The 13072-nt window shown below is 50.3% G+C and overlaps 1 protein-coding gene across 3 annotated transcripts in view; it reads right to left on the bottom strand.

Annotated features, from left to right (window-relative positions):
• The window catches only part of LOC144828766 (volume-regulated anion channel subunit LRRC8A-like), a 1419577-nt gene that overhangs the window by 622386 nt on the left and 784119 nt on the right, over window positions 1–13072 (bottom strand). The gene's annotated exons all lie outside the window — the stretch shown is intronic.

Genomic DNA, 13072 nt, shown 5'->3' with positions numbered 1-13072 from the left:
GCAGTGTGGTAGAAGCCTACAACCCTTATGTCAGCAACTGGTTGCCCTTGGACCTGTTTGCCGGAAATCCCCGGACCCCGTGCCCCTCCTAAAAAAATCCCCGCCGGGCCGCCGCGCTGCCCGCGACGACCCGGAAGCGGTTGGGAAGCCGGCCAATCACAGCGCGGCCCCAACCGGAAGTCCCGCCCCATCGCGGCGAGAGACTGAGAGAGCTGCCCGAGGAGCCACGAAGGCTCCGCACTGAGTCCCGGTCCCGAGATGGGGGACCGGGTGAAGAGCGGCCGGGCGCATGGGGAAGGCGGGGCTCTCTCACCACATGAGAAAGCGCTACCGCCGCCCGAGATGCTGATCCGCCGCCGAGCACCGCCAGAACAGGTAAGTGTGTTGAGTGAGAGGAGGGGTGAGTGGGGGTGGGGTGTACGCGTGTGTGTGTGTCTGTTTGAGTGTGTTTGTGCGTGTGTCTGTCTGTCTGTGTGCGCGTGTGTATGTTTAAGGGGGGGTGCGTGTGTGTATATGCAGTGTGTGTATGCCTTTCTTTGTGCGCATGCGTGAGTGACGACGTGCGCGCTCACAAGGTCGAATCTCGGCCTGCAAATGCGCGTGGCACTTTGCTGTCCTCATTCCCAGAAAAGTAACAACATAAGTTGTCTCGCTAGACGCAAAAGCTTCGCTTTTGCTTACGTCTAGCGAGACCTAAAAAGGGGTACAAGGAGATGCCAACTATATTGAAACAATCGATGGAAGAGTGAAGAGGAGCCCTAGCTTTTAAGTCAAGACAATCTGTTTGGAATGCCACAACTAATCTGAAATGATTGCCATCTCCTCCAAACTGGAACTCCAATACATGGGTCCTCACTTCATAGATTAATCATTGAAAATCACCTACAGATATTTGAATCCATCTAATCTTCCATGTGTCGTTATTCAAGTATGCTATTTCTACACAGCATCAATGCAATCGGAAAAGGCATCCCCTCTATGGGAGGAACAACATGAAGAGACAGAAATATGGAAGATGTTAGATGCTAGCACTGGGGGAAGGAGGGAGGATAGTGGTATGTTCATTTATTGGTAGACTGGAAGGGTTGAAGGGCCCATGGAGTGTTTATGGAAAATGGAGCAAGATGCCCAGATCCCCAGATAAGAAGGTCCTTTTCATGCTTTACACTAACAAGCTGCAGAATTGCCATGAGATAAAAGAAGGCCCTGTGGAAGGGGCAACCTCTTGGGGCTCTCTGCCCCTGCAGCACTTCTGACACGCACCCAAGTGCTAAAACTGGCCCCTGCTTAACAGTGGATAGAGCAAGGCACAAAAGGTTATTTTGGGGTAATTCTTGGGGGTCGGGTAGAGATTGTGGCTATTACGATATGGAGCTTGACCACCTATTGGAGGTCCCTTTATGAAGCCACAGCTGCTGGAGGGACCGTAAGTCTATCCGAGTAAAGGAACGCAACATACAACATGGACTGCCCCATCCCTTTTATTATGACTGAACCAGGAATCAGAAGTGAAAAGTAGGACTGGGAGCAGAGCAACACAAATTCACTAGACATTACTGTCTGGATTCAGACTCCAGAGCAGATACTCAAGTAGGGCAGACTTATTTAAGGGACCTTTTAGGGTAATTATCAAAGCAGTTTTTCTTTCTTGTCTGCTTCATTTGTGGGATGGGTGTCCTGTTCAATAAATATTCACTGCTTATGACTATTGATGAGAATATCTTGAATGCACCAAATGTAGAAACATTTCCACTTAAAGGTATAGGAAATACGTTTAGCATCCCACAAAATATCTATGCAGTCCTGTGGTAGATTTAGATACCCATATTTCAAGAATTCAGGAGCCAGGCTGTTGAGCTCAATGATTTAAGGCTGGCTTGCTCCTCATAAAGATCTATCTCTCTTTTGGACCCCGAGGTCAAGATATTGGCCAAACTCTTGGCCCTTCGTCTCTCCACTTGTCTTCACAAATTGATCCATCCGGATCAATCTGGTGTCATGCCAGCCAGAAATACTGCGCTTAATCTGCGTCGCTTGTTTGGGGTGTTGGCCCGGCCCTCCACTATTCAAGAGGACTCGGTGATAGTGTCCTTAGACGCTAAGATGGCCTTTGACATGATTGAATGGCCTTTCTTGTTTGCTGTATCGGAGAGATATGGGTTCAGCACTCGATTTATATCCTGGTTGCGCCTGCTTTACACCCGCCCATTGGCCCAGATTACGGTAAACGGAGGCTGTCAGCTGTTTTCGAGCTGGGTAAGGGCACACGGAAGGGATGCTCCCTGTTGCATCTTCTTTTCGCCCTAGCCTTATAACCCCTGGCCATATGGATTAGAGGTGACCCCCTGATTCGCGGTCTGAATTGGTCATCAGATTGGACAGACAGAATTTCCCTTAATGCCGACAATATTTTACTTTACTTAGCCCGACCCTGGTTTTCAATTCATACTGTGCTTCACATTTTTGCCGTCTTCCAAAAATATTCCGGTTACACGATCAACTGGGATGAATCTCTGGTTTATGTCCTGAGCAGTGTGTCACCGATCCTCCCATTGGGATCTCCGGCCCGCCAAGATTGTCACCGAGGGTTTTCGGTATTTGGGTATATATATTACCAGAGAGGAAGGTGTTTTCCACCGTCATAACTTAATCCCTCCGCTCTATCGGTTCCGTGCCAATGTGCAGCACTGGTAATCTTTACCTCTCACACCCCTGGGTAGAGCTGCTCTATATAAAATGATGGCACTTCCCCGCTTTCTTTATGCTTTGCAGAATATGCCTTTTTTGCTGTCTTCCCAGTATTTTCTCTCTATTGATTCCGAGGTACACTGCTTATTATGGAATAATGGTACGCCCAGAATCGCCCTCGTTAAGCTAACTAAAAGCTGGTATGATGAGGGTATAGCCTTGCCTGCCATTAAATATTATTGGTCCTCGCAACTGGTGCTACTTAACCACTGGAAACATCGGCCCATCGCAGATCCGGCACGTACAATGGACAGGTATAATATGTCTTCGGGCAACTTACTCGGGGCTCTGTACGGTGGGGAAAAAAAACGCCTAAGTACACTCCGACCTCGACTTAGGGTTCTTTATGGTACTCGGTAACGGCGGCATTGGAATGGACATGTAAGATTACAAAGGTCACCCCGCTGCTTGAGTCTCTTCAGCTAGGCATGCTCTCGTGGTTCCCAGGATTTGACAAATGGAATTTAATTGGCCTTTCGACGGTGGGTGACCTGTGGACTGGGGGGTGGGGGGGGGGGGGGGTGAAGTTGTTCCGTTTGGTGATTTATAACAGCAGTACCATCTTCAGGCAGGGGAAACTTTCCGATACCTTCAGCTACGTGGTGCATTGCAAAAGGTGCTGCCTAGAGGCTCCGACCTGCCGGTTTCCTCACCGTTAGAGGATAGATTATTGGATGATTACCTCCCAGGACGGGCGATTTCCCTGACGTACCGTAAGATTGTTAATAATGTGCCTGGTTCTATGGGTAAAATACGGGCAAAATGGAATGATGAGGTTGGGAAAGTTTGATGACGAAGAGTGGAGGGATGTATGTCATGACAACGCGGGCTTTTACACCGCGCTGCCATTATGACGCAACCATTACAACGCAAGTCGTTACAACGACTTGGGCTGTAGGCGCCTGATTTTGGAATAGTATGATTTACTATTCCAACTCCAGCCTACGCAACAGTAGGGAAGGTGTTGGAATAGTAAATCTACTATTCCTTAGTATCTAGCGCCATCCAGCGCAAGTCGTTGTAACGACTTGCGTTGTGATGGCAGCGTCATAATGGCAGCGTGGTGTAAAGCCTGCGCTGTCATGGCTGTCTCCCAGAGTGGAGGGAGGCCTTGGCATCACCTCAGGAGGTGGCAATCTGTTCTCGTTTTAAATTGATACAACTAAAACTACTTCATAGGGCATACTATACTAGTTCAGCATTAGTTAAGATGGGTCACTTATCCTCTCCGAATTGTCACTGGGGCTGCGGACCGACAGGAACTTTCCTACACCAACGGTGGGAATTCCTCGTGCCTCGACCCTCAGAGATACTGTGGGAGAGTGGTTTCCGCCATATCCCAAATATACCATAAACCAATTGATGTATCCCCTCGTCTCTGTCTTTTGAATGTTTGCGAAGCCACAGATCTAACCAGGTTTGAACGTCTCTGGGTCACTCTGGGATGTATGATCGCCAAACGCAATATTGCTAGAACCTGGAAGGGTGGGGTTGCACCCAGACACGCTGATTGGGCATCAGACATGGACGTGTGCATGCAAGCGGAGACGGCAGTGTATAACAGCAGGGGTAGCTTGGGTAAATGGCCCCCGGAACGAAAGTAGAGGTTTTATCTGTACCCCACTTAAGAATGCTTTTGATGCTGTTGACAACGTAACACCATCGGCTGGCTGTCGCAAGGATTGATGATATATTTGCATTTTCCTTTGACCCAATGTATTCTTGTGGAAAACGTGTAATATTTTACTTGGCATAAGCTGCAGCCATTTTGGCTGTGGTATCCATTTAGGTTTCCTTCATATTCTTTTGTCCTTTCACTCTGCTTGTGCTATCTATTTTAGTTGACTTCCTGACTCAGCTACAAGCAATGTACGTACTGAGAGTTGTAGCTGCCAGTACATCTGCTAACTGTCAATCATTTACTGCTGCCATAAGCACTCCTGTTCCCCCTCCCACATTGCTGACCAGGTAGTTTTCATCTGTCCTTGTTTGCTGATAACTATTCCTAAATGTGTTCTTCCTATTTCTGTTTACATGTTTACACTGCACAACACCTGTATAAAGAGGGCACTGGTTTGTGAAGCCAGTGTATTACCTCAGGCAGTACTTGAGAGTGCTGTGTGGATGTGGTCCCACTCATGAGTGATTAATAAACTTGTTATTTATTCCTACTCCAGTGCTGATCGCTACATTGTTGGTTTTTGAACCCGTGGACAAAAGGGTGACCCTGCACCAGTGTACCCCCCAAAAAAGGGTACATTTCCACAGTTGGCGACCGTCGTGGGACCCCATCGGCGATGCAGCCGCCCGAAGGATTGGTCTTGAAGGTGGATTGGAATTTCAGTGAGGAAGCGCACTACACGAGGAGACCTTTGTCTTTGCAGGCCAAAGTGACTTTTCCGGTTTTCCTGATTTGACCCTCCAGGTGGTGCAGGTCTCGACTGGGGTTTTATTTGGAGCACTTTTGGAGTGACCATTAGGTCGACCAGAGATCAGCAAGTGGGAGTTGGAGTCTTCTGTCTGGTAAGGTCACTAAAGCGGCACTCTTGATTTGTTATACCTGGGCTTTTTGTTTAAATGTGTTATTTGATCTTTGCAAAGATTGAGGGCAGGTAATGTGGAGATTTTTCTCCTTTTGAAATATTTTGAAGTAGTAATATTTTACATATATTTTTGAAGCATGCCTGTTCTCAGCACACTCCGTAGGGGGTGTTGCTGTTCTGGTGGTACCAAAACAAAGTTTAGAAAAAAGTAATCCGGCTCCGCCAAACGGGACACCTAATAGAGACATGTAGGTCAAATATGGTATTTCTTCCATAATGTACGGTCCACTGTGGAACAAATACACAAAAGAATTCTGATCTATAACGGCCAGTGAATGGGTCATTTGATTTTAAAAAGGTTTAATAAGTAGAGCAGTGTTTATTTTTATTTATTTATTTTTTTTTTTTTTGGGTAAGACGTTTATTGCGCATTGTCACAGAAATAGTACAGTCAATCTCGCCTACAACCTCAGAAGGCCGGCTTTACAAAGCACGCAAGAGTAAATGATCAGCTTATCCATACACAGCCCATCAGCCGACAACCATAGGTCCGGCGGCGCAAGTTCGGTAGCAGTGTAGGCGATGGTTTCGACAGTGCATCCGCATGGTAGATTTGCCTGATCAGTCTTACATTTTCTGGTATTTTCGACAAAAGCCCCCTTAACCTAGGGGGGACATTACAAACAACAAAGCAATAACCCCCTGTAAAACTCAAAGCACTGTGTCACAGCATTCTCCCCCCCTCATTGCCCCATCAAGTGCAGCTCATAATGGCAATAAGTCTTTAGCAGTTGAGCGCTCAGCCCTCATTATCTTCAGATGCCACTGACACCAGATATTGTTGAAAGGGCTCCCAAAAGTCTCTGGGGCGGGACCCCATAGGCAACTCTTCCTCATACGTGACTAAGGTGTCTCTACAATAGGCCAAATCCTCCAGCCAGTTTTTCACTTTTGGTGTTCGCTTACTATTCCAATGCAGGGATATTCTTCTCTTTGCCACCAATAACGCAATCACACAAAGTTTACGCCGTCTTGCTCGCAAGTGTGGTACCAACCCCAGGAGACAGACTTTGGCAGTACATGGCAATTGGGCCCCCAACATAGTGTTGAGTGTCCGTATCACCTGGTCCCAGTATCGTGTTACCGCATCGCAGTGCCATGCCAAGTGTATGAAGTCCGCATGTTCCTGCCCGCACCTAGTGCAATTGGAGTTGTCCCTCAGACCATATCTATGTAGACGTGCAGGGGTGTGGTACATCTGGTGCAAATATTTGTAATGGATCAGTCTAAGATTCCCGTTAGGTGTCAGCATCCCCGTAAGCATGCAGGAGGCCTCCCATTCCTCTTCCGTGAGATCTTCCCCCAGTACCGCTTGCCATTTCTCCCTGGCTCTTGTAGTGTTACCACCATTGCTAGATTGCGCGCAGCGGTACAGCCGGGATACCAAGTGTGCAGCTGAGGGGGTGTTGAGCACGAGTGTCAGTGGTGCGAGTGCTTGCGGTTCCGCTGGAAACGACACATAGTGTTCCTTCACCGCCCTCTGAAGCCTATAATAGTTGAAGCTAAACAACAGAGTTGGGTTCTGGATGTATGTGAGCTGGTTCAGCTGTACAAATTGCCCTTCTCTGTACAGATCCCCAAGGGTGTCTATGCCAGCGCGTTTAAGAAGATCCATCCCCACCTGTTCTTGCGTGACAGACAGTGCCGGGTGGTGAGCCAATGGGAGTGTCGGTGCGTAGAGTGGTGTGCAGCATGCCATCTTGCTGAGTGTCCTCCATGCTTCTATCGTGGTGTTCACAGGGTTTATATCATGTTCGTGTAATCTGGGGCGTTTGTGTGTTAAGATACTCGTGAGTGGGATGGGGTCAGCGTCTCCACGCTCCACAGCCACGTGTGTCAGAAAAGGAATTTCGTGAAACCAGTAATGCGCGTATTGCGCCTGTGCACACTGATAGTATAGGTAGATGTCCGGCACTTTGAAACCACCCTTAGCGTACGGGAGCGTCAGAGTCTGCAGGTCTAATCTAGCCTGTTTACCCGCCCAGATTAAGGAAAGCATGAGAGATTTAATATTACGGAACACCTCCGCCGGGGGCTTAATAGGTATATTATTAAAAAGATATAAGAATTTGGGCAGGAGCACCATCTTCACAATGGCAAGTCTGTCTGCCAGGGAGAGCGGTAGACTAATCCATCTCTTGACCTTGTCCTCCAAAGCAGAGACAGTCCTCCCGTAGTTGGTGCGGATGACGAGCTCTGGATCTCTGTGGAACCAGACGCCTAGGTACTTCGTCGGCTCCTCCTGCCATTCCAGGGGATAATCCAGCGGCGTGGGCTGGGTGTCATCAGTCAGTGGGAGTATGAGGGACTTGCTCCAATTAATGTGGAGCCCTGAGTATTGGCCGAATTTAATGTATTCCCGCATCAGGGGGTTAAGATTTGTCTCCGGGTTCTTCACATATAAGACCATGTCGTCCGCGTACAGGGCAATGTGTATGGGCCGCGTAGGTAACTGAATAGCTGAGTAGTGGTGGTGCTGTCTTATTTTACACGCCAAGGGTTCCAGTATTAGGGCAAACAGCATAGGCGATAAGGGGCATCCTTGTCTGGTGCCACGTCCGATGTCAATCGGGGATGATAGATGTTTGTTTACCCGTATGCGGGCCGTCAGGCCCGAGTACAGCATCGTAATCCAGCCAATGAATAAGGGGGGGAACCCCATCCGGAGGAGGACTGCGTGCAGGAACGGCCAGTCAATCGTATCGAATGCCTTAGCCGCGTCCAGCAAGACAGCTACCGCTTTGATATCCGGGGCCAGGTAGTGCGCCAGAGCAAAAAGGGTGCGAGTGTTGTGTGTGGTCGACCGGTCTGGGATGAAACCCGCCTGGTCTGGTCTTATTAACATCGGCATTAATGGCTTCAGTCGGTCCGCCAGGATGCTGGCTAGGATCTTGGTGTCGACGTTTATCAATGAGAGAGGGCGGTATGAGTCGCACTGTTCTTCGTCTTTACCAGGTTTCAGTATGGCGATGATCAACGCCTCTCGCATGGACGGTGGCAGAGTCTGGGCTTCATGAGCGGCCTCGTACAGATTTACTAGATGTGGTGCTAGCGTGCTAGCGTACGTTTTATAGAATTCTATGACGAAGCCATCTGGGCCCGGTGCTTTGCCATTAGGGAGTCTTTTGATGGTGTCAACGACTTCTTGTGTCGTGAGGGGCCTAGCTAGATATTCCCTGTGTCCGTCTGCCAACCAGGCAATCTCTACGTCAGCCATGTATTCCAGTATCTCCTCCCGTGGCACCTGTGGTCTGGCCTCATATAGAGCCCCATAGGTGTCCCTGAATTCGCCCATAATGGTTGGCATGTCATGTGCGCGTGTGCCTAGTTTGGTACGTATAGACGCTATATGTTGTGGCGCCCTTCCCGAGCAAATCTTCTCTGCTAGGGCCCTGCCCGGCCTACCTCCTTCCCCATATCTTCTGGCCGTTGTTCTCTTGAAAATGTATTTGAGTTCGTCATCAGCAAACGTGTTGTATTCTAGCAGGATTGATTGTATGTCACTTAGTAGTGCCGTGTCCCCAGTATTCGTGTAGCGCTGTTCCAGGTCTCGGAGCATCTCCTCCCTCCTGCTAAGTTGGTGACGAATGTCTTTCAGTATACCAGCAGATGTGTTAATGCACACGCCCCGTATTGTCGCTTTAAATGCTTCCCACAGGAGGCACGGGTCCTCTGTGGTGGGGGCATTGAGTTCAAAGTAGTCGGTGATCGCTTTTTGGACTGTATCCACATAAAGCGGATCTCGCAAGGCCTGCGCGTTGAAGCGCCAGGTGTAGGGCGGTGGGACATAGTGTGGGATCCGTAACCGTAGGAGCACAGGACTGTGATCCGACAGTGTTCTCGGGAGATGCGTTATCTGTTCCACCCAGGTAAGAACGTCCTGTGTGGCTAGCCAGAAGTCTAGTCTGGACCAGCTCCTGTTTGCAGCATTGATGTGTGTGGCTACCTGTTCCCCCGGGTGTAGTATCCTCCACAGGTCACTGACGTGCAAATCAGACATTACGTCAAGCAGCATTCCCCTCGCCTTGGTGTGTTGTTCAAGTGTGTGCGCTGCCCTGTCGAGCCCATCTCTGAGGGTGACGTTGAAATCCCCTCCCCAGAGAACATTGTCCGCTTGAACACCAGCTACAATATGCCATAACCTTTCAAAAAAACCTGCATCATCCACGTTCGGACCATACACATTCACAAGAGCCAGTTTATGGTGTCTCGTCTCGCCTACCACTATTACATAGCGCCCCCCTGAGTCAGTGTGCGTGTCGGTGATTTTGAAGTGAGTCCCTTTTTTTATCAGAATGCTGACGCCACGGGAGTATGAGGAGTAGTATGAGCCAGTAGTGGATTCCGCCCATTTGTTCCCCAGCCCGCGTGTGGAAGTGGGTGCCATGTGAGTCTCTTGTAAGAAGGCCACATCGACCCTAAGCCTGTCAAAGTACGCAAACATTTGCCTTTTCTTTTTCGGGTTCCCTAGCCCCCTGACATTCCATGTTATGAAGTTGAGTGTGTCAAAGCGCGCCATTAGCATGTGGTCTGGTAAAAATGTGCGCCGCGTGATCTGTGCGGCCACCTATGAAACAGTGCATTCTTAACATTCGCAACGAAGGCAACAAAAGAGGTCGCAATGCTTCTCAGACACAGTGCAAACACAGTTGCTACAATCAGCTTCCCCATCCCCCCACCTCCCACTTTAGCACCCAAACTTTGCCAAAGCCATTCCCCCCCGAACTTCAGAACTGTGAGTAAACTTTTCGTGGGGAACACCCTCCTGGGGGTGCCGCCCGAAGCACACATCTCCATCCACATAGTGGATGTGGACGGGCGCGATTTGCATACTATTACATCGTCAATGTTTACACCCTATCCTCCCCACCCCATCCCCGATCTCTCGCAGGCACTTAGTGACCATCAACATTCTTCTTACCCCCCCCAAAGTACAGGAACACTCGTAGGTAGTGCCAACCACCCTCAATGCCAGTGTCTCGGGGCTACAAAGTAAGGCCGCAGGTATCTCATCGCGCTAGCCACCTGTCATTAGTCAGTGGAGGCCCAATGCTCCTGTGCAGGTACTGCAGTAGCGTTTCCACATAGTACTCACTGCGTTACCGCCATGCATGACTCCCATCCATAGTCCGTCAGCAGTGGGAGTCCCAGTCTCAAGGCGTGTTACGTTATACTTCACCCAATTCGTAGTGTTCGTCGTGTGTCGCCAACAGTGCTGAAGCAGTCCAGAGAGACACACGTTGAGCCATCGCGTTGTCAGTCGTTGTCGCTCATTCTGCCCGCTGTCTCCTGATTTTTCCGACGTTTGGTGAGGGTCTTGACGTATTCCTGTGCGGCTTGCACCGTCGTGAGGACCACCGGCTTCCCTTCCGCCAGGATTTTAAGTTTCGCAGGGTACAGCATCGCGTATCCAATGTCCAGCTCACGAAGTTTCTTCTTTACTGGAGCAAACTCCTTCCTGGCCTGTTGCACCGCCATGGTGTGGTCTGGGTAAAACTCCAGCGAGTTGCCCTGATGGGTAACGGCGCCCCTTTCCCTCGCCAAGCGGAGTATAGTGTCTCTGCCCCTGTAGTTGAGTACCCGGGCGATAATTATGCGAGGCAGAGCTCCTGGTTTCGGAGTGGGGGCCAGAGAACGATGGGCACGTTCGATCAGGAAGACTTCAGAGAAGCTGCCAGCCCCAAAGATGTCCTTCAGCATGCCCTCCACGTACGTCTCCATCTTGCCCGTGTTGGTGGATTCCGGCAGGCCCGAGATGCGCACGTTGTTGCGGCGGGACCTCGCTTCCTGGTCCTCCACCTTCGCCTTCAGGGTTTCCAGGGTCCTCTCAAGGGCGCCGTGTGTTTTTTCGATGTCTCTGGAGTGATCCTCCACCGAGGAGATCCTGCGCTCCGCCTCCACCAGCCTCTCCTCGTGATTCACCAGCTTGTTAGATAGAGAGTCCACCCGCGCCACGACACTGTCCATCTTGCCATTCATGTCGTGTAGACTCTGCTGGATAGCCCTTAGTACCGCCTCCATGCCGGCGCCTTCCTCCAGTACCTGGTCTCCGTCAGTGTCTTGGGCAGCGCCCGCTTTCGTCGCTTGCTTCCTTGCTTCAAAGGGCAGCTTCGACTGCTGCTTGTCCGGCTTACCCATCTTGCCCGGGGGGTCAGCTGGGCTAGTGACTGGTGGGCTCGTCGGGATTGCTGGCTTGGACGTTGTCCGCGTATGTCGTAGCTGTGTTCCAGTCACCCTCCGCGTCGAAGCGCTACTCATTAGGCCATGCACTGAGCCCGATAGTGGTGCAGGTCAGCCCAGCGCGCTGTGCAGGAGCGTCCTGTGGCGGTGCATACGATGTAGGGTGCTCGCCGTGTCCCTGTACCTCCCTGGCCGTGTGGGGCGGTCTCGCGTGCACTGGCGGGTCTAGTTCGCGCCTTCAGGGCAGCGGTCGGCAGTGGCCAGCAGCTTCCAACCTGCGCGCTCCTCCCAGCTCACCTCCAGCCGTTTCTCCCTCTGATGCGCCGCAGTAGCTGCACAAAGTGGTGTTTCCGCGCCTGGTGGCACGTTGGTGCATCGATGTTGGGAGCTGGTAGCGTCTGGCGCAGGGCCTCCGAGTTTGCGTTTCACCGCCGCCGCCATTTTGGCCGCCGTGGAACGCACACTGTCCGCCGAGATTTCCGCATATTGTACAGGCGCCTCGTACCTGAAAGTCGCTGGTTCTAGCGCCCCGCAGCTAGCGCGTTGAGGGGAGGTTTGTCCTGTGGCCGTCCACGGGCGGCATCGCTGGGTTTTATCCGCGGTCATCTCGGCCGCGCGCCGCCATTTTGGGGAGCCGGTCCGTTCCGTGAGAGGTCATGCCGATTTCTTCGGCGTGCAGTTTTACTCCCGGCCGATATCGCCACAGCGTGGAGGCGAGTCCATCAGCCGTCCATTGCGCCGTTTTCCGCTGGAATCGGGACAGATTTGGGGCCAAGGGTTCCGATGAGACGCGCCCGTCCGGCGGAGCCGACTTAGCAGTCGGCCATCTCGCAGTGCGCCCTCTAGCGCCCCCTAGAGCAGTGTTTATTTAAAAGAAAAAGTAGACAGGATATGTTTGATTTAGTGCGTATGTGGGAGAAAGAAGTGCGTGAGAGCAATAAGAGCAGAAGCTATAGCAGAAAAAGAACAAAAAACGATATATAAAAAAGCGCTAGAATTAAAAAAATTAAGAAAAGAAGGAAAAATTAGAAAAAGAAGATAGGGAACATCGATTAGCGGTAACTGGCCAGTACCCTTTTAGGCGCCCTCTTTATCCCATACTTAATAAACCTTAGGATGACTGCATCCTATTAGAACGCCTGCCACCCCGTATAAATGTTCCACTCCAAGTGCCCCTGAGGATGAGGCTTCTGACGAGGAGCATTCGTCTTCAGAGGATAAAGATAAAGAAAACCAAAGCGGGTGGCAGACTTGCTCTACTTTGACTAGAGCAGAAAAAGATAAATTAAAAACCATTGCTAGCGAGGAGCGGGCCTCAAGCTGCATCACTCATTATAACTATGGTTCAACAGTGTAAAAATACAGTGCAATTTTATTTTGTAGAAATAATGTGTTTGGGAGGTAATATTTGATTATAGACAAATTTCTCAGTAATTAGAGTCAAAGGATATAAATATTGATTATAAACGATTAACAGATGGGACTTTCCCTTTTTCTGCCTTATGTGATATGATTAGACAAGTGGTTAAAATACAAGACGC

The sequence above is a fragment of the Lissotriton helveticus genome, chromosome 1_1 (genome assembly GCF_964261635.1).
Source record: "Lissotriton helveticus chromosome 1_1, aLisHel1.1, whole genome shotgun sequence".
Lineage (NCBI taxonomy): Eukaryota > Metazoa > Chordata > Amphibia > Caudata > Salamandridae > Lissotriton > Lissotriton helveticus.
This window is presented reverse-complemented; position numbering and strand designations above follow the sequence as displayed.